The sequence below is a fragment of the Nerophis lumbriciformis genome, linkage group LG13 (assembly GCF_033978685.3).
Source record: "Nerophis lumbriciformis linkage group LG13, RoL_Nlum_v2.1, whole genome shotgun sequence".
NCBI lineage: Eukaryota > Metazoa > Chordata > Actinopteri > Syngnathiformes > Syngnathidae > Nerophis > Nerophis lumbriciformis.
This window is the reverse complement of record NC_084560.2, coordinates 16463043-16481482: the sequence shown is the minus strand read 5'-3', so window position 1 is coordinate 16481482 and position 18440 is coordinate 16463043. Positions and strand designations below refer to the sequence as shown.

Genomic DNA, 18440 nt, shown 5'->3' with positions numbered 1-18440 from the left:
GTTTTGTTTGCATATTTTCAGGATATATATATATATATATATATATATATATATATATATATATATATATATATATATATATATATATATATATATGTGTGTGTATGAAATACTTGACTTGGTGAATTCTGGCTGTCAATATACTCTTCCCCTCTTAACCACACCCCCACCCCCCACCTCCCGAAATTGGAGGTCTCAAGGTTGGCAAGTATGCCTCACCCTGATAAGAACAAGCGGTAAAGATAATGAATAGCTGTATGGAATAACTAACACAATAACTATGGGGGGAGAATAGTAGCTGAAGAAGGAAAACATACTTAATCCTACTCCTTATTTACGATATTGGTAAATCATGGAAAATAATAATGTACACCACCCAATATACTGTACATTTAGCTTTTCTATATATAAGATAAAACATCTACAGCCCACTATAACTTTTCATCATATGTACGTGGATGTGAAAGTTATTTGACGGAGCAATATTACTCTTTCTTCCACAATTGTACTCCACCAAATGAAACATTTCATGTAAACGACTAAGCTTAAGAATGTGTGACCACAGACGTCCAAGCACTGACTGTACTTGTCTGAACTCGCCATGTTGCAGCAAAATCCCGGTGTTCCTTCCTGTTGTCGACATCGCTGGCCTAGTGAAAGGCGCTAGCCTGGGAAATGCCTTCCTGTCCCACATCAGCAGCGCCTGTGACATCTTCTCCATGAAACGTGAGTCAAAGGCTCTGCAGACTTCCAAACCATCGGGGGAAAAAAAGTGCAGCTTGCGATGGTTCCGTGCGAGCGGAAATGTAGGGAACATGACATCATTTCGAGGCCTTTGAAGAACTGTATCTTGTTCAAAGTGTGCACCTCAGTTATGCCCAACTTCTTGTTAGCAGGGTGGGTGCAGAGATCAACATAAAAGTCACAATTAATACAACCTGATCAAACCTCACATTCCCACAGAAAGGCTCTACCTCAAAGAAGATGTCCTGCTGCTTTAAGATGATGAGATGCAGCTAAGCCTGGGCGATATGGCCTAAAAATAAAAGCTCAGATTTTTTTACAAAATAATTAATTTCCAATTTTCCCCGATATCTTTCTACTACTTTTTAAAGAAACCGATGAGTACAAATGACAGAGATCATTCAAAACAAATTATAAAAACTAGTACCGTATTTTCCGGACCCTAAGGCGCACCTGATTATAAGGTGCACTGCCGATGAGCGGGTCTATTCAGGTCTATTTGCATACAAAGGCGCACCAGATTATAAGGCTGGATGAAATCTTACTTGGAGGGGAGGGAACAGGTGGTAGAGGTGAACGGCACCGTGTCCCCCCCCTCTCAGTAAGCTGTGGAGTCCCCCAATGCAGTATATTGATTGGGGCATTTACTGTTCCTAGTATACATAAACGACATGTCATCAGCATGCGACTGTTCTTGTTTGCGGATGACTCGGCCCTCCTGGTATCAGACAAGGACAAGTCACAGGTGGAGAAAATCCTCAGTGCTGAACTCTGTAGAACTGGCACCTGGCTCGCTGACAACAAGCTATCCATACACTTGGGTAAAACAGAATCCATCCTGTTTGGGTCCCACATCAACCTTAAGAAAGTCAATGACTTCACTATAAAAGTGGGTGACATTGTTATCACCAGGAAAGATGAGGTCACCTACCTAGGTTCCATTCTAGAGGCTAATCTTTCCTGTGATAAAATGGCAACCAAGGTAATCAAAAAGGTCAACCAACGAACGAGATTTCTCTATAGAATCTCCTCTCTGGTCAATAAAAGCACCAAGAGGATGCTAGCGGGAACTCTCGTTCAACCCTTTTTCGATTATGCATGCACCTTTTGGTACCCTAGCACCTCTAAAACCCTCAAATCTAAACTCCAAACATCCCGGAACAAGCTAGTCAGATTACTTCTAGACCTCCATCCCCGATCACACCTCACTCCTACCCACTTCTCCAAAGTGGGCTGGCTCAGGGTGGAGGACAGAGTAAAACAACTTGCACTGAGCCTAGTCTATAAAATCCGCTACACCTCCCTGATACCAAAGTACATGTCAAACTACTTCCATGACTGTATTATGATGATAGTATATATCTGATAGTATATATCTGTATCATGAATCAATTTAAGTGGACCCCGATTTAAACAAGTTGAAAAACTTATTCGGGTGTTACCATTTAGTGGTCAATTGTACGGAATATGTATTTCACTGTGCAACCTACTAATAAAAGTCTCAATCAATCAATCAATCAATAAGGCGTATTATTAGGATTTTTTTCTAAATGTAAAAGACTTCCTTGTGGTCTACATCAATGGTCCCCCAACCACCGGTACTGGTCCTTGACGCATTTGCTACCGGGCCGCAGAGAAACATTAAATAATTTATTAACGACTGAATTTTCCCCGACTTAGCATTCGCCTGTCCCACTAGACACACCAATAAGTTTGTTTATAGATGTACAATAAAACTCCTCATAGGAAGTTGCCATTTGTTATAACTTTGTCACATGATACAAAGCACATTAATGAAATGTAAAATATAAATGTGACATATTGTAGCCAAAGGCTGATTTCCAGTCCCCAGCAGGTTACTATCAACATGCTGGGGATCTCATTGCAAAGAAACAAGCCCAGCTCCCACTAATTCAGCGTTATAGTGAGTTGTATTTTTCATGCACTTATTTTTGCTGTGTTTATCTGGCACAAGTGGAAAGCCGGTCCCTGAAAATAATGCCTACATTAAATCGGTCTGTGGTGCAAAAGAGGTTGGGCACCCCTGGTCTACATAACTTGTGATGGTGGTTCTTTGGTCAAAATGTTGCATAGATGAGGTTTTACACATCATCTTCAAGTCACTTTCTGACAGTCGCTTTAGGATGCGCCGTTTTGTGGGCGGTCCTATTTACGTGGCTCACCTTCGACATCTTTGTTGTAGCGGTGTAGCGTGCAAGGATGGGAGTGGAAGAAGTGTCAAAAGATGGAGCTAACTGTTTTAATGACATTCAGACTTTACTTCAATCAATAACGGAGCAGCATCTCCTCATCCGTGGCTCACTAGTGCAACAACCACGCCCGCAATGTGTCCCGTGAAAAACCGTTCTACCGGAACTCTAATAACTAAAGTTCCTTGGGTGAATAATGTAAACTCACTACACCGGTATGTTTTAGTGCTTTCATGGCGAGTTTACTGAGTTTACTTTACACTACTTTATATTAGAAATGACAACAGTGGAGGATGAATGTCACATAACAAGAAGATAGAGAAAAAGAAGCTTATCGACTACGGCGTCGGACTAAAAAGGCGGACGTGTGCACATTTTCAGGACTTATGCAGATCGCAAATACAGATCAGCAAGTACCAGAAGGTAAGAAAAGTTGGTTTTGCATAATATTGCGAAACACAACACCAGATAATATGCCTTACCTTATACACACACCATAATAATACTCTTATGTTGAAGCACAGTACAATCCATCAAGCGGTGTGGCTTCATAGCTTACCAAAGTCCTACTAAAATATTTTGATAGATTTTTGAGCGCCGTGTGTAATGTTCTATATTTTCAATGAAACATATAAAATGTTGGTGTTGTTTACATGAGTCATATTGCAGTCTACACTAGGGCTGGGCAATATGGCCTTTTTAAAATAACGCAATATTTTAAGGCCACACGATATATATTTCGATATTTTGCCTTAGCCTTGAATGAACACTTGATGCATATAATCACAGCAGTATGATGATTCTATGTGTTTACATTAAAACATTCTTCTTCATACTGCATTAATATATGCTACTTTAAAACTTTCATGCAGAGAAGGAAATCACAACTAAAAAAAATCACTATTTCTTTCATACGGTGTTGATCTGGAAATGTTTGCCTCGGCATTTTGATGGTGTGGGCGTGTGGCACCGAACGGAGATGTTGACATGCGGAGTAAGCACTCTTCATTCTCTAGCAGGTGACTTTTCAAATGATGCTATATATTAGCAGTAATGCTGCTTTTTATAGCAACGCTTTCGCCCCACACTTGACAAATTACGGTTGTCTGTTCGACATATTCCCACTTGAAGCCAAACCCCCGCCAGACGATGGACCCCCTGCTGTTTTTCTTGGGAATTAATTCTTCCTTCATTTGTTACCAGATTCGCACCTTCTTTCTCTCGTATTACCGCTAGCATCACAGCTAACGTTAGCCATGCCGCTACCTCTTTGCTGCGCGAGGGCGTATACGTATGTGACATATGTCGTGATAGTATGTGACGTGTGTAAGAAGGTGCGCTTGCTGTCTGTGAGAAGGAGAGACAGGAAAGAGCGAGGAGAGCCTGTAGTGTAATGTCAGCAGCTAAAAGCAACTGCGTGAGAACGCATACTCGAATATCACGATATAGTAATTTTCTATATCGCACAGAGACAAACCCGCAAAATATCGCTCATATCGATATATCGCCCAGCCCTAGTCTACACACATTTCTTATGTGTGACTACCATCTACTGGTCACACTTGTCATTTCACCATGTACCAAATAAAATAGCTTCAAGGTTGGTAAGCACAACCAAAATTATTCCGTACATTAGGCGCACCGGGTTATAAGGTGCACTGTCGAGTTTTGAGAAAATTAAAGAATTTTAAGTGCGCCTTACAGTCCGAAAAAAAACGGTAGTTTGAAATGACACTGCATCTTACTCTTAGCAAAATTCTAATTTGAATAATGTTGTTCTTTTTAGACAAATTGCACTTTTTATGGAATTATTTTCAAAGAATTTGCAAAGAACTAAATTCAGAGCTATATACAGGTATATGTCTTGAATTAAGTACTTGTCAAAAAAAATAAAAAATTCCAACATTAGGATTAATAAAGTGCAAACTTAAAACTTCTGTCTTGAATAAAATACTTCTGTAAATAAAAATGTAGTATTACACATTGTATGCGAATAAATAATCAAGTAAAACATTGAGAGGACTGTAGTTTCAGTAAGTGGATATCCTGTTGGGGGTGTGGAGCGACTGCTTTAGTGATCCTTCTCCACTGCGCTTCTTTCTCATCATACATGGTATCATCATATATACCTGCTGTAAATGATTCCATCATCCACAGAAAGATGATTTTTAGCCAGAGTTTGTTGTAACTTTCTTGTTCGCCTCGTAAAGAGTTGCCTTTCTCACATTCAGGTTCGGTTTCAGGTGCAGGGATAAGTTTGTTGTGCTGCTGCCTTTTTTAAACAGCCTTTGCAGCGTGCAGTCATTTGTTCCACGCCTGTTGCCGCAAAACCAAACTACTGACAACGTCTTATTCTCGTTAGCATTAGCATTAGCCATTTTTTGTAGGTGTGCTCTAAGGAAATAAGGTCCTGGGGGCAAAAAGTATGCAAGGAGCAAAAAAACAAACATCTTTTTTAAATCGGCTGCAACAAAAAACTCAAATTTATCAATAACATTGATACATCACCAGGCTTAGTGGAAACATTGCATAGTAGTCTGACCCAACATTGCACATGTATGATTTTGGAAGCCCTCATTTCATTAAGAGACCCTTCTTTAGCAGTATTCTGCAACAGTATTCACAACAATCTTTAGAAGTTCTAGACTATTCTGAAGCCGTGCAATTTGTAATTAGACCTTGATCTCACGTCACACGCCTGCTGTGTAAATTTGACACCACTGTTGACACGCCCCTCTTTAATGGAACAACACATCCCATCAGAAAGTTCTCACAATGTTATGGCTGGTTGCCAGCTTTGTTACTTAATATTGCGCAATTTACCAAAAACAACGTGATAGACTGGTTGAGACAAATCGTCCCTCCCTTCATTGGGAAGTCAGTCATTCATTTGGAAACTAGTGAAACCACTCAAGTGTAGCAGTAGTACTAATGAGAAGTTGCATGGACATATAATTGGTTCATCCATTCCTTACTTAGTAGTAGTAATTGACATCATGGGTGACCCATCACTCTGACCTCTCTCCTTGCACACATGGCTGCATGTGTGCAATCTACTTATCTAATGCAGGAATTCTTAACTTTTCTCATCTTGCGACCCAAATTCTTCCATGATCATTGTGTCAAAATTTACTTAATAGAAGAAAATCCCAGCAAATGTGTATTATTTAAAGTTGCCTTCAAATACTGTACTGGACACGACGTCCACAGTTTCCAAAAACAATTTGAAATGTGGACTCGTCAGACCACAGAAGACTTTTCCACTTTGCATCAGTCCATCATAGATGAGCTCAGGCCCAGCGAAGCCGACGGCGTTTCTGGGTGTTGTTGATAAACGGTTTTCGCCTTGCATAGGAGAGTTTTAAATTGCACTTACAGATGTAGCGACCAACTGTAGTTACTGACAGTGGGTTTCTGAAGTGTTCCTGAGCCCATGTGGTGATATCCTTTACACACTGATGTCGCTTGTTGATGCAGTACAGCCTGAGGGATCGAAGGTCACGGGCTTAGCTGCTTACGTGCAGTGATTTCTCCAGATTCTCTGAACCCTTTGATGATATTATGGACCGTAGATGGTGAAATCCCTAAATTCCTTGCAATAGCTGGTTAAAAAAGGTTTTTCTTAAACTGTTCAACAATTTGCTCACGCATTTGTTGACAAAGTGGTGACCCTCGCCCCATCCTTGTTTGTGAATGACTGAGCATTTCATGGAATCTACTTTTATACCCAATCATGGCACCCACCTGTTCCCAATTTGCCTGTTCACCTGTGGGATGTTCCAAATAAGTGTTTGATGAGCATTCCTCAACTTTATCAGTATTTATTGCCACCTTTGTCAACTTCTTTGTCACGTGTCGCTGGCATCAAATTCTAAAGTTAATGATTATTTGCACAAAAAAAAAATGTTTATCAGTTTGAACATCAAATATGTTGTTTTTGTAGCATATTTAACTGAAAATAGGTTGAAAATGATTTGCAAATCATTGTATTTCGTTTATATTTACATCTAACACAATTTCCCAACTCATATGGAAATGGGGTTTGTGTATGTACACAAATACTCAGTGCGTAAATCTAGTTCAATTAGGTAAAAAGAAAGTAATACTGTATCAAAATAAATTATTTATTTCTTTATTATCTATTTATTTATTTTATTTTTCTTAATACACTGTAGCACTTTGAGATTGTTTACTCAATATAAAGTGCTTTTTACAAATAAAATATATTATTATTATTATTATAAATCACTGTTTTTCTTAGAATTTCAACTTCTACACTGCAAGTAAGTTTCTTGCGGTTTAGTAAAGGTATAGAAAACCAACAGAAAAAATAGCAGTGCTGAGTTCAATTAGTGAGGTCATTGATTATGTGGGGGGGGAAAAAAGGTGTTAAACAGGTGGCCCTTATTTAAGGATCGAGGCAACTGACGCTGCATGTGCTGGCTGTGCATTTGTTCTTGAAAAACAGAGTAGAATGGGTCATTCAAGACGCTGTTCAGAAGAAAAGCATTGATTAAGAAATTATTAAAAAAGGGGAAAACCTATAAAGAAATGCAGAAAATTATAGGCTGTTCAGCTGAAAGGATATCAAAAGCTTTAAAACGGCAGCCAAAACCAGAAAGACGAGGAAGAAAAAAAAAACGACTATTCGAATGGATCGAAGAATAACCAAAATGGCAAAGGCTCAGCCAATGATCAGCTCCAGGAGGATCAAAGAAGATCTAAGATTGCCTGTGAGTACTGTAACAATCAGACCTGTGAGTACTGGAACAATCAGACCTGTGAGTACTGTAACAATCAGACCTGTGAGTACTGGAACAATCAGACCTGTGAGTACTGGGACAATCAGACCTGTGAGTACTGGAACAATCAGACCTGTGAGTACTGTAACAATCAGACCTGTGAGTACTGGAACAATCAGACCTGTGAGTACTGGAACAATCAGACCTGTGAGTACTGTAACAATCAAACCTGTGAGTATTGTAACAATCAGACCTGTGAGTACTGGAACAATCAGACCACGTCTATGTGAAGCCAAGCTACCAGCAAGAAGTCCCCACAAAGTCCCATTGTTAAAAAAAAAAAGATATGTGCTGAAGCGGTTACAATTTGCCAAAGAACACTGATGAGAGTAAGATTGTTCTTTTTGGGTCTAAGGGCCACAGACAGTTTGTCAGACGTCCTGCAAACACTGAATTCAAGCCACAGTACACAGTGAGACTGTGAAGCATGGTGGTGCAAGCATCATGATATGGGGATGTTTCTCGTACTATGGTGTTGGTCCTATTTATCGCATACCAGGGATCATGGATCAGTTTGAGTACATCAGAATACTGGAAGAAGTCATGTTGCCGTATGCTGAAGAACAAATGCCCTTGAAATGGGTGTTTCAACAAGACAATGACCCCAAACACACCAGCAAGCGAGCAAAATCATGGTTCCAGACCAACAGAATTCAAGTAATGGAGTGGCCAGCACAATCCCCACACCTTAACATTATTGAAAACTTGTGTGCTGACATAAAACATACTGTTCATGAGGCAAAACCAAGAAATGCAGAGGAATTGTGGAACATAGTACAATTGTCCTGGGCTGCAATACCTGTTGACCGGTGCCAGAAGTTGGTGGACTCCATGTGCCACAGAAACCGTGGTTATGCAACTAAATATTAGTTAATGATTCTCAGGAAAGTTGAATCTGCTAGACTTTCTTAGTTTATACAGTACATTTGAGTTTTGTAAAGAAAGATGTCAACACTGCTATTTTTTTGTTTTATATTTCTTGACTTTCTGTAAAATATTATCAAATGTAATTACTTTTTTTCCAATTGTCTGGCTTTGAAATAGAATGTACAGTGTCCCCAATGTATGTATGTGTATATGTATATGTATATGTGTATATATATATATATATATATATAGATATATATTTTGACCCTTCTGCTGGTTCCTAAATGGAGACGTTACTTTTTCTATTTAGCCATGTTTGAGATATATATATATATATATATATATGTATATATATATATATATATATATATATCTCAAACTTATATATATATATATATATATATATATATATATATATATATTTATATATATATATATATATATATATATATATATATATATATATATATATATATATTTTGACCCTTCTGCTGGTTCCTAAATGGAGACGTTACTTTTTCTATTTAGCCAAGTTTGATGCCCTCTCTGTGCAACCACGAGAGCTGAGAACCTCACAAACTGTGGTTCAGCCTTTTTTTATGAGTTAAAAAAAGACACAAAAGAGATATTTGTTTTTTTACTTTAACGAAAGACTGTATTCCTTTTATAAGTCTATTTAATTACCTTTAAAATAAAGTATAAGTGCGAGAACACATACACGTGATGTTACTAAAACCTAGTGACCAGGCAGTATACACATATTAACATCTGTTTATTTGTCTTTAAAAATTTGATTAAATCCTGAATATGGGCAAAATCTAACAAATCAGATAGGACTATGAAAATCCCCTAGTCCAAGTCAGCCCTAGTAATTATTATAACATAGCTTCATAAAACAACTGTAGTTGTTTTTTTGTAGAAACTAGAATTGTGTTTGTCTTATTTAAAAGCATGTTTCATGTTTAATTTGTTGTGTTTTTTTGGCGGTCCAGCATTGACTGATTTGATTTCAATTAATTATACACTGATTTGAGATACGAGTACTTTGAGTTACGCACTCTGTTACAAAACCACTAAACTCATAAGCCAGGGTACCACTGTACTAAATATTTTAGGAGCTGGCATTGATCCTGTGATGTATATAGCTGTTTCCATGTGAGAATGAAGAAGAACTTAACAGACCAAACCTGCATTTTGTGAATGTCGGAGAAGTAACTAAGCTGTTCATTTTATGAACATTGACTTCATTTATGGCGCAAGAGGATATCTTTGCAAAGTACTTCCCTCACTGGGATTATGCTAGACTAACACTCCAATGTTATGTTTACTTTAGGAAGTATAAAACCTGTACTTTGTAAAGTTTTATGACACACCTAATTAGATGATTAGATGTTGGGCCAGACCACCGAACCACTTTGTTCCAATTTTAGCTCGTGGGAACAGTTTGGAAAAGACCCTTTTCTGTTCCAGCTTGACAGTCCAATAGCTGGAAGTCTCCTAATTATTTAACTGTACTCACAAAACTATAGCAACATTATCAGATCTTAAAAGGAGACTCCGCTTGCTGTCACAGTTGAATGGTTGTCCCAGGACCATAGTAGCTTTATCAGCACTGCCCAAAACAACAAGACACAGACACGTTCTACCTCATCTACTCTTGTGTTCCCGTTCTTAGCGACACTGCCAGCTCACCTGGCCATATTCCCAGATGTTTGTTTTTGCAGCAATTGGATGTGGAAATGCTTACACCGTGCATCACCGAGACAGCGCTCTTTTGTCATGAAGACTAATCCACCATTGTGTAACACGTAGAAATTTGGCCTCAGGACGCTTAAACCTCATTCCAAGAAACTGGCTAAAGGGAACTTTCTGCTATTTCTGGTGCCGCCTCTTTCTAGCACTGTCACCTTTTACTCAGCAGCTTTACAACAAACACTTTTTCAAGGAGCAAATGGATAGATTGGAAGAAACATTATTGTCCGTTGTTGTCAATTTTAGGATAAGTTGTATAACATGAACGAATGTACCAGGGCTGTCAAATGATTATTTTTTTCAATTAGATTGGACTGTGAAACCCAATATCTAAGTTACATTTAAACTAGGGATATTTGCCAAAAATTGCGTATCGGCAAGGCATGGGAAAATGCCGAACCAGATCCAGTTTAAAAAAAAAACTCCGGTCCGTGTTTTCCAACGCACCGATTTAAATAATACATTCCACTTTTCTGCTGCGCCCTAATTTCCGTTCTGCATTTTCCAGCACACCTTCAACACATCCACAGGTCTGTGAATTCTCACGCAATTGCTTTTAGCTGCTGGCAGTACACGACAGGCTCTTCTCACTCTTTCCTGTGTCTCCCTCTCACAGACAGCAATTGCACCTTCTTACACACGTCACATACTCTCACGACATACGTCACATACGTATACGTCCTCCCCGAGCAGAGAGGTAGCAGCACGGCTAACGTTAGCTGTGATGCTAGCGCAGCCGTGCGAGCAACGCTCCCTCTAAGGTGCGCGCCTGTGCAATTGCGCACTGTTTACGCGTCCTCTGCGCATAGCAAATCTATGCCACGCACAAAATCAAATAAAAAAATAAGCGCATAACAATTTTCGACACACGTACACGACAGAGAAAACAGTTTTTGTCATCATTGTTCAAATATTGTGACGTCTGTCGAGACGCTTATCTCCATTCGGTGCCACACGCCCACACCATCAAAATGCCGAGGCAAAAATTTCCACATCAATACCATATGAAAAAATGTGTGATTTTTTTTAGTTGTGATTTCCTTCTCTGCATGGAAGTTTAAAAGTAGCATATATTAATGCAGTATGAAGAAGAATGTTTTAATGTAGACATGCAAGCCTTGAAAGAACATTTTGAAAATCAAGACTACATTTCCTGCAAATGGGTGCATTTCTACCCTATATTTTAACTTTAGATTTATTCTCATATCAAACTCTTTTGGCTGTCTTTTTGACACTCCACACCCTGGATTATAAATAATGTAAATAATTCAATGTGATTATCTTGTGTGATGACTGTATTATGATGATAGTATATATCTGATAGTATATATCTGTATCATGAATCAATTTAAGTGGACCCCGACTTAAACAAGTTGAAAAACTTATTCGAGTGTTACCATTTAGTGGTCAATTGTACGGAATATGTACTTCACTGTGCAACCTACTAATAAAAGTCTCAATCAATCAATCAAAACACACAGAATCATCATACTGCTGTGATTATATGCATCAAGTGTTCATTCAAGGCTAAGGCAAAATATCGAGATATATATTATGTATCGCAATATGGCCTTAAAATATCGCAATATTAAAAAAAGGCCATATCGCCCAGCCCTAGTTCAATGATGCCATTTCTGTTTGTCATGTATAATTTTGTCTATTTTGTGTTTATCCTTGAATAAACAGGTCAGTTTCTTGTTACCAACCATTGTGTATTATTCAAACTAACCTAATTCAGCTGGCTAGTTGTTATCAAGAGTACTAAAACCCTTTTCAACATGATTCTGACAACTAAGTAGGCTAAATAACTTTAAACTTTAATACATGTTCGGATAGGCCGGTATCGGTCAGTATCGGTATCGGATCGGAAATGCAAAAACAATATCGGTATCGGATCGGAAGTGCAAAAACCTGGATCGGGACATCCCTAATTTAAACCAGTGTCGGTGGCACTGGGAGCAGGTGGGTAAAGTGTCTTGCCCAAGGACACAATGGCAGTGACGAGGATGGAAGCAGGGATCGAACCTGAAACCGTCAAGTTGCTGGCACGGCCACTCTACCAACCGAGCTATACCGCCCCAAATCATGCCACTCATTTGTATAATAGAATGTTGTGGCCATAAACCGAGAACTTGGTCAACGTAGAAATTCAATAAAGACCTGGAGACATTGCGAGGATCAACACAATTTTTTTATTTTTTTTTAACACCTCAGTGAGGATTTTGCTAAATAGCGCTACATAATGCTTAGTGGATCGGCATATCACTAAGCGTCCAAGACTAGTATTATATTCGGGCTCAGTAAGGTTCTGCGTCGTCATTTGTCCCAAAGTAGTCATTGTTGCGTCTCATGGAGTCTGCTACGATGAGTTGTTGTTAATGGAAATAGCGAATGGTGTGATGCAATGTGAAATCAATGCGCTGTCTTAATGCTTAAAATGACCAAAATACGTAAATATTGCATGTTATTATGTGCCTGTTACTACATTACATATATACTTACAGCATGAATATAAAACGTTGATGGAGGTTTGAATGTTTTTTAGAGCGCTTTATAGGCGGAATAGAGCGAATCCCCATTACCGTCATTGTTAGCTACCTCTTACTAGCATTTCTTTACGATTTAGAATACATAACAAAACATATGTGTTCTTGTCTTACATAGGGATTGTGAATGATAGGCAGAATTCCCCCAAAAAGTGCAGTTCCCCTTTAAGGTTAACACCTTACTTTAGAGATGCGCGGATAGGCAATTATTTCATCCGCAACCGCATGACAAAAGTCGTCAACCATCCGCATCCACCCGAATTAACATTTAATCAACACCGCACCCGCCCGCACCCGCCCGTTGTTATATATCTAATATAGACAATGCAAGGCATTAGTGAGGTTATAAAGCTTTTGCCTGTTAAAGAAAGGAGACTGATCCAATGCAGCAATCATCTGGGAGCCGCGCTGAGCGCACCTCCAAGCGCATGGAGGTGCGATGTCCCTCGCACCCGGGCTCGCGCCCGAGGCTTCAGCGTGCACCGCGGCGCCCATCCTACTCGTCGCGGCCTAGCCCTAGCGGCTCTCGCTGCCGGCGACGGCCGGGTATGGGCCCGACGCTCCAGCGCCATCCATTTTCAGGGCTAGTTGATTCGGCAGGTGGGTTGTTACACACTCCTTAGCGGGTTCTGACTTCCATGGCCACCGTCCTGCTGTCTATATCAACCAACACCTTTTCTGGGGTCTGATGAGCGTCGGCATCGGGCGCCTTAACCCGGCGTTCGGTTCATCCCGCAGCGCCAGTTCTGCTTGCCCCACCCCTTTCGTGAGCGCACTGCGTGCGGAGTGACCCCTGTTACGCGTCCCCGGCAACGGGGGTGGCAGGCAGGTAAGCTGCGCGGGTGGAGCGCGCGGAGTGACCCCTGTTACGAGCCACGGGGGTGGCGGGCAGGTAAGCTGCTTACCTGCTGCGCGTGACGCCGGCCGCGGCGAAGGCGGACGAGGCGGGGTGTCGTGCGGTGGGCGCGGTTGTGACCCTGGACGTGCGTCGGGCCCTTCTCGCGGATCACCTCAGCTACGGCTCCCGGTGGGGCCCTCTCGGGGGAAGGGGCCTCGGTCCCGGACCCCGGCGAGGCGTCCCTTCTCCGCTCCGTAAAAGTGTCCATCTCTTTTTTTTTTTTCTTCTTCTGTTGTGGCATATGCTGCAGGTGCCTGCTCGTTTTTCGTATGTGGGTAACAACATTTAACTATGTATATATATTTCCGAATTGGTTTAACTGCCACCCGCCTGAATCTATTTAAAATCTAATTTTTTTTTATTTCAACCGCCCGAACCGCGGATAATCCGCGGACTCCGCGGTTGTGTCCGCAAACCGCGCATCTCTACCTTACTTGTACAGTACCTTACTTGTATGACTGTTCCTATGGTCCTATGCATGATCTGTACAGTTCTTAAAGGGGAACATTATCACCAGACCTATGTAAGCGTCAATATATACCTTGATGTTGCAGAAAAAAGACCATATATATTTTTAACCGATTTCCGAACTCTAAATGGGTGAATTTTGGCGAATTAAACGCCTTTCTATTATTCGCTCTCGGAGCGATGACGTCACAACGTGACGTCACATCGGGAAGCAATCCGCCGAGTCAAATCAGCTCTGTTATTTTCCGTTTTTTCGACTGTTTTCCGTACCTTGGAGACATCATGCCTCGTCGGTGTGTTGTCGGAGGGTGTAACAACACGAACAGGGACGGATTCAAGTTGCACCAGTGGCCCAAAGGTGTGAAAATGGCAAGAAATTGGACGTTTGTTCCGCACACTTTACCGACGAAAGCTATGCTACGACAGAGATGGCAAGAATGTGTGGATATCCTGCGACACTCAAAGCAGATGCATTTCCAACGGTAAAGTCAAAGAAATCTGCCGCCAGACCCCCATTGAATCTGCCGGAGTGTGTGAGCAATTCAGGGACAAAGGACCTCGGTAGCACGGCAAGCAATGGCGGCAGTTTGTTCCCGCAGACGAGCGAGCTAAACCCCCTGGATGTCTTGGCTCACACCGTCCCTTATGCCACTGAAGATGATCAAGAGAAGAGTATCGACCCTAGCTTCCCTGGCCTGCTGACATCAACTCCAAAACTGGACAGATCAGCTTTCAGGAAAAGAGTGCGGATGAGGGTATGTCTACAGAATATATTAATTGATGAAAATTGGGCTGTCTGCACTCTCAAAGTGCATGTTGTTGCCAAATGTATTTCATATGCTGTAAACCTAGTTCATAGTTGTTAGTTTCCTTTAATGCCAAACAAACACATACCAATCGTTGGTTAGAAGGCGATCGCCGAATTCGTCCACGCTTTCTCCCGTGTCGCTGGCTGTCGTGTCGTGTTCGTCGGTTTCGCTTGCATACGGTTCAAACCGATATGGCTCAATAGCTTCAGTTTCTTCTTCAATTTCGTTTTCGCTACATGCCTCCACACTACAACCATCCGTTTCAATACATTCGTAATCTGTTGAATCGCTTAAGCCGCTGAAATCAGAGTCTGAATCCGAGCTAATGTTGCTATAGCTTGCTGTTCTTTCCGCCATGTTTGTTTGTGTTGGCTTCACTATGTGACGTCACAGGAAAATGGACGGGTGTTTATAACGATGGTTAAAATCAGGCACTTTGAAGCTTTTTCTAGGGATATTGCGTGATGGCTAAAAATTTGAAAAAAACTTCGAAAAATACAATAAGCCACTGGGAACTGATTTTTAATGGTTTTAACCATTCCGAAATTGTGATAATGCTCCCCTTTAAAGGTTTTATGAACCTGGAAATGATCATGTCTTTTTCCTTTGCTTTCTTTGGGAAGCGGTTGGCATGCTTCCAATGGGACTATTTCAATTTATAGTGCGAACAAATCTGGGACAACATTGTTTTGAAATTTAACAGGTTAAAGGTTGATCAGCTTCTGGAACAGTTTAACCTTAGTAGTTCTGCTGTAGTTGAATCTTTTTGATACCCATATTTTTAATATATTTTTTTGTGAAATAGCAGAACCTAATGAAACATTTGCAAATAAAAGCTGATTCAATTAACCCTGATTATAGCAGCTGTTTTTTTGTCTTTGTCTTATGCATTATTTGCTGTATAGATACATCTGTAAAGTACATTCCTTTTGGTGTATGTTTATTTGTCGCTGCTCTTTGCTTGTTGAAATCATGTAACCGGAGCAGGACCATCCTGGTTTTTGTGTGCTTGAGCGGCTGTCACAGCATTGAAATGAGCATTTTGCTTGAGCCCGAATGAAGAGTTTTTGTCAGCCTCCACTCACGGAGGATGATTAGAGCAAAATGCTTGCCCATCTTGAGTGGAGATCACCACGGCTCCAAATAAAATCCTCCGTGATTGAAGGTCGCAATATTTTGAATTCTAATGGGCCTGCAAGATGAATGGCCTGAAATAGACTGGAGACTCTCCTTGCGTCCTCCTCCTCCTTGTCCCCCTGTCCACTGTGAAAAGAACCACTGGGAACGGCAAGGTCCGATGATCATAGAATTATTGGATGCTGGTGATTCTAAACCCCTCAAAGAGGAGTTGCTATGGAAATCTCGTTCCAAACTGAATGATTCTGCTTTGAAAGGACGAACGATTTGAAAGGCGAACACATCATTGTTCAGGTGCCCGTTGGTTAGGAAATTGCTGGTGCCTGTGCAATCAGCAGCACGGCGGCAGTGAAGGACCTCAAAAGGTTGGTTCTCTGATGTGGGACAACACTTGTGCATGCGAAGATGTCTCTCTGTGGTGGAGCAAAACAAATGGAATGTCAGAGATCAAAGACATGATGGGAACATCAAGTCTATTGTTTTTGTCATGGTCGACAAATCAGGCTTCTCTAAGGCCATATCTACACTATCCCCTTAAACCAATAATTATTTAGCCTAAACCTCGTTTCAGCCACTCTAAACCAGCGTTTAAAGGGGAACATTATCACCAGACCTATGTCAGCGTCAATATATACCTTGATGTTGCAGAAAAAAGACCATATATTTTTTAACCGATTTCCGAACTCTAAATGGGTGAATTTTGGTGAATTAAACGCCTTTCTAATATTCGCTCTCGGAGCGATGACATCACAACGTGACGTCACATCAGGAAGCAATCCGCCATTTTCTCAAACACCGAGTCAAATCAGCTCTGTTATTTTCTGTTTCTTCGACTGTTTTCCGTACCTTGGAGACATCATGCCTCGTCGGTGTGTTGTCGGAGGGTGTAACAACACGAACATGGACGGATTCAAGTTGCACCAGTGGCCCAAAGATGCGAAAATGGCAAGAAATTGGACGTTTGTTCCGCACACTTTACCGACTAAAGCTATGCTACGACAGAGATGGCAAGAATGTGTGGATATTCTGCGACACTCAAAGCAGATGCATTTCCAACGATAAAGTCAAAGAAATCTGACGCCAGACCCCCATTGATTCTGCCGGAGTGTGTGAGCAATTCAGGGACAACGGACCTCGGTAGCACGGCAAGCAATGGCGGCAGTTTGTTCCCGCAGACGAGCGAGCTAAACCCCCTGGATGTCTTGGCTCACACCGTCCCTTATGCCACCGAAGATGATCAAGAGAAAAATATCGACCCTAGCTTCCCTGGCCTGCTGACATCAACTCCAAAACTGGACAGATCAGCTTTCAGAAAAAGAGTGCGGATGAGGGTATGTCTACAGAATATATTAATTGATGAAAATTGGGCTGTCTGCACTCTCAAAGTGCATGTTGTTGCCAAATGTATTTCATATGCTGTAAACCTAGTTCATAGGTGTTAGTTTCCTTTAATGCCAAACAAACACATACCAATCGTTGGTTAGAAGGCGATCGCCGAATTCGTCCTCGCTTTCTCCCGTGTAGCTGGCTGTCGTGTCGTTTTCGTCGTTTTCGCTTGCATACGGTTCAAACCGATATGGCTCAATAGCTTCAGTTTCTTCTTCAATTTCGTTTTCGCTACCTGCCTCCACACTACAACCATCCGTTTCAATACATGCGTAATCTGTTGAATCGCTTAAGCCGCTGAAATCCGAGTCTGAATCCGAGCTAATGTCGCTATAGCTTGCTGTTCTTTCCGCCATGTTTGTTTGTGTTGGCTTCACTATGTGACGCCACAGGAAAATGGACGGGTGTATATAACGATGGTTAAAATCAGGCACTTTGAAGCTTTTTTTTAGGGATATTGCGTGATGGGTAAAATTTTGAAAAAAACTTCATAAAATATAATAAGCCACTGGGAACTGATTTTTAATGGTTTTAACCATTCTGAAATTGTGATAATGTTCCCCTTTAAGGTCCCCCTCCTCGGACAATTTTTTACACAGGTAAGTGCGCCGTCTATTTCTTGAATCTTCGGCTCTTAGCTTTGTATGGACTCATTGATCGTTTACAAACTGAGTTCGGAGAGGAAGTGACGCCAGAAAGACCGCGCCCCACACAGGAAGTGACGTCAGAAAGAACGCGCCACAGCCAGCTTCACAACAACCCGTTCGGTAACTCGGCGGCAACCACTAGAAAGATGGAGGCGAGTCATCCAGACATGCCTG

At 41.1% G+C, this 18440-nt stretch overlaps 1 protein-coding gene across 2 annotated transcripts in view; it reads left to right on the top strand.

Annotated features, from left to right (window-relative positions):
- Positions 1-608: 608 nt before the first annotated feature.
- Positions 609-18440, top strand: part of LOC133614001 (obg-like ATPase 1) — a 208940-nt gene continuing 191108 nt past the window's right edge. For both annotated transcript variants that reach the window (XM_072914573.1, XM_072914574.1), the window contains exon 1: positions 609-726. The gene's annotated coding sequence lies outside the window, so the exon portion shown is untranslated. The remainder of the gene's footprint in view (positions 727-18440) is intronic.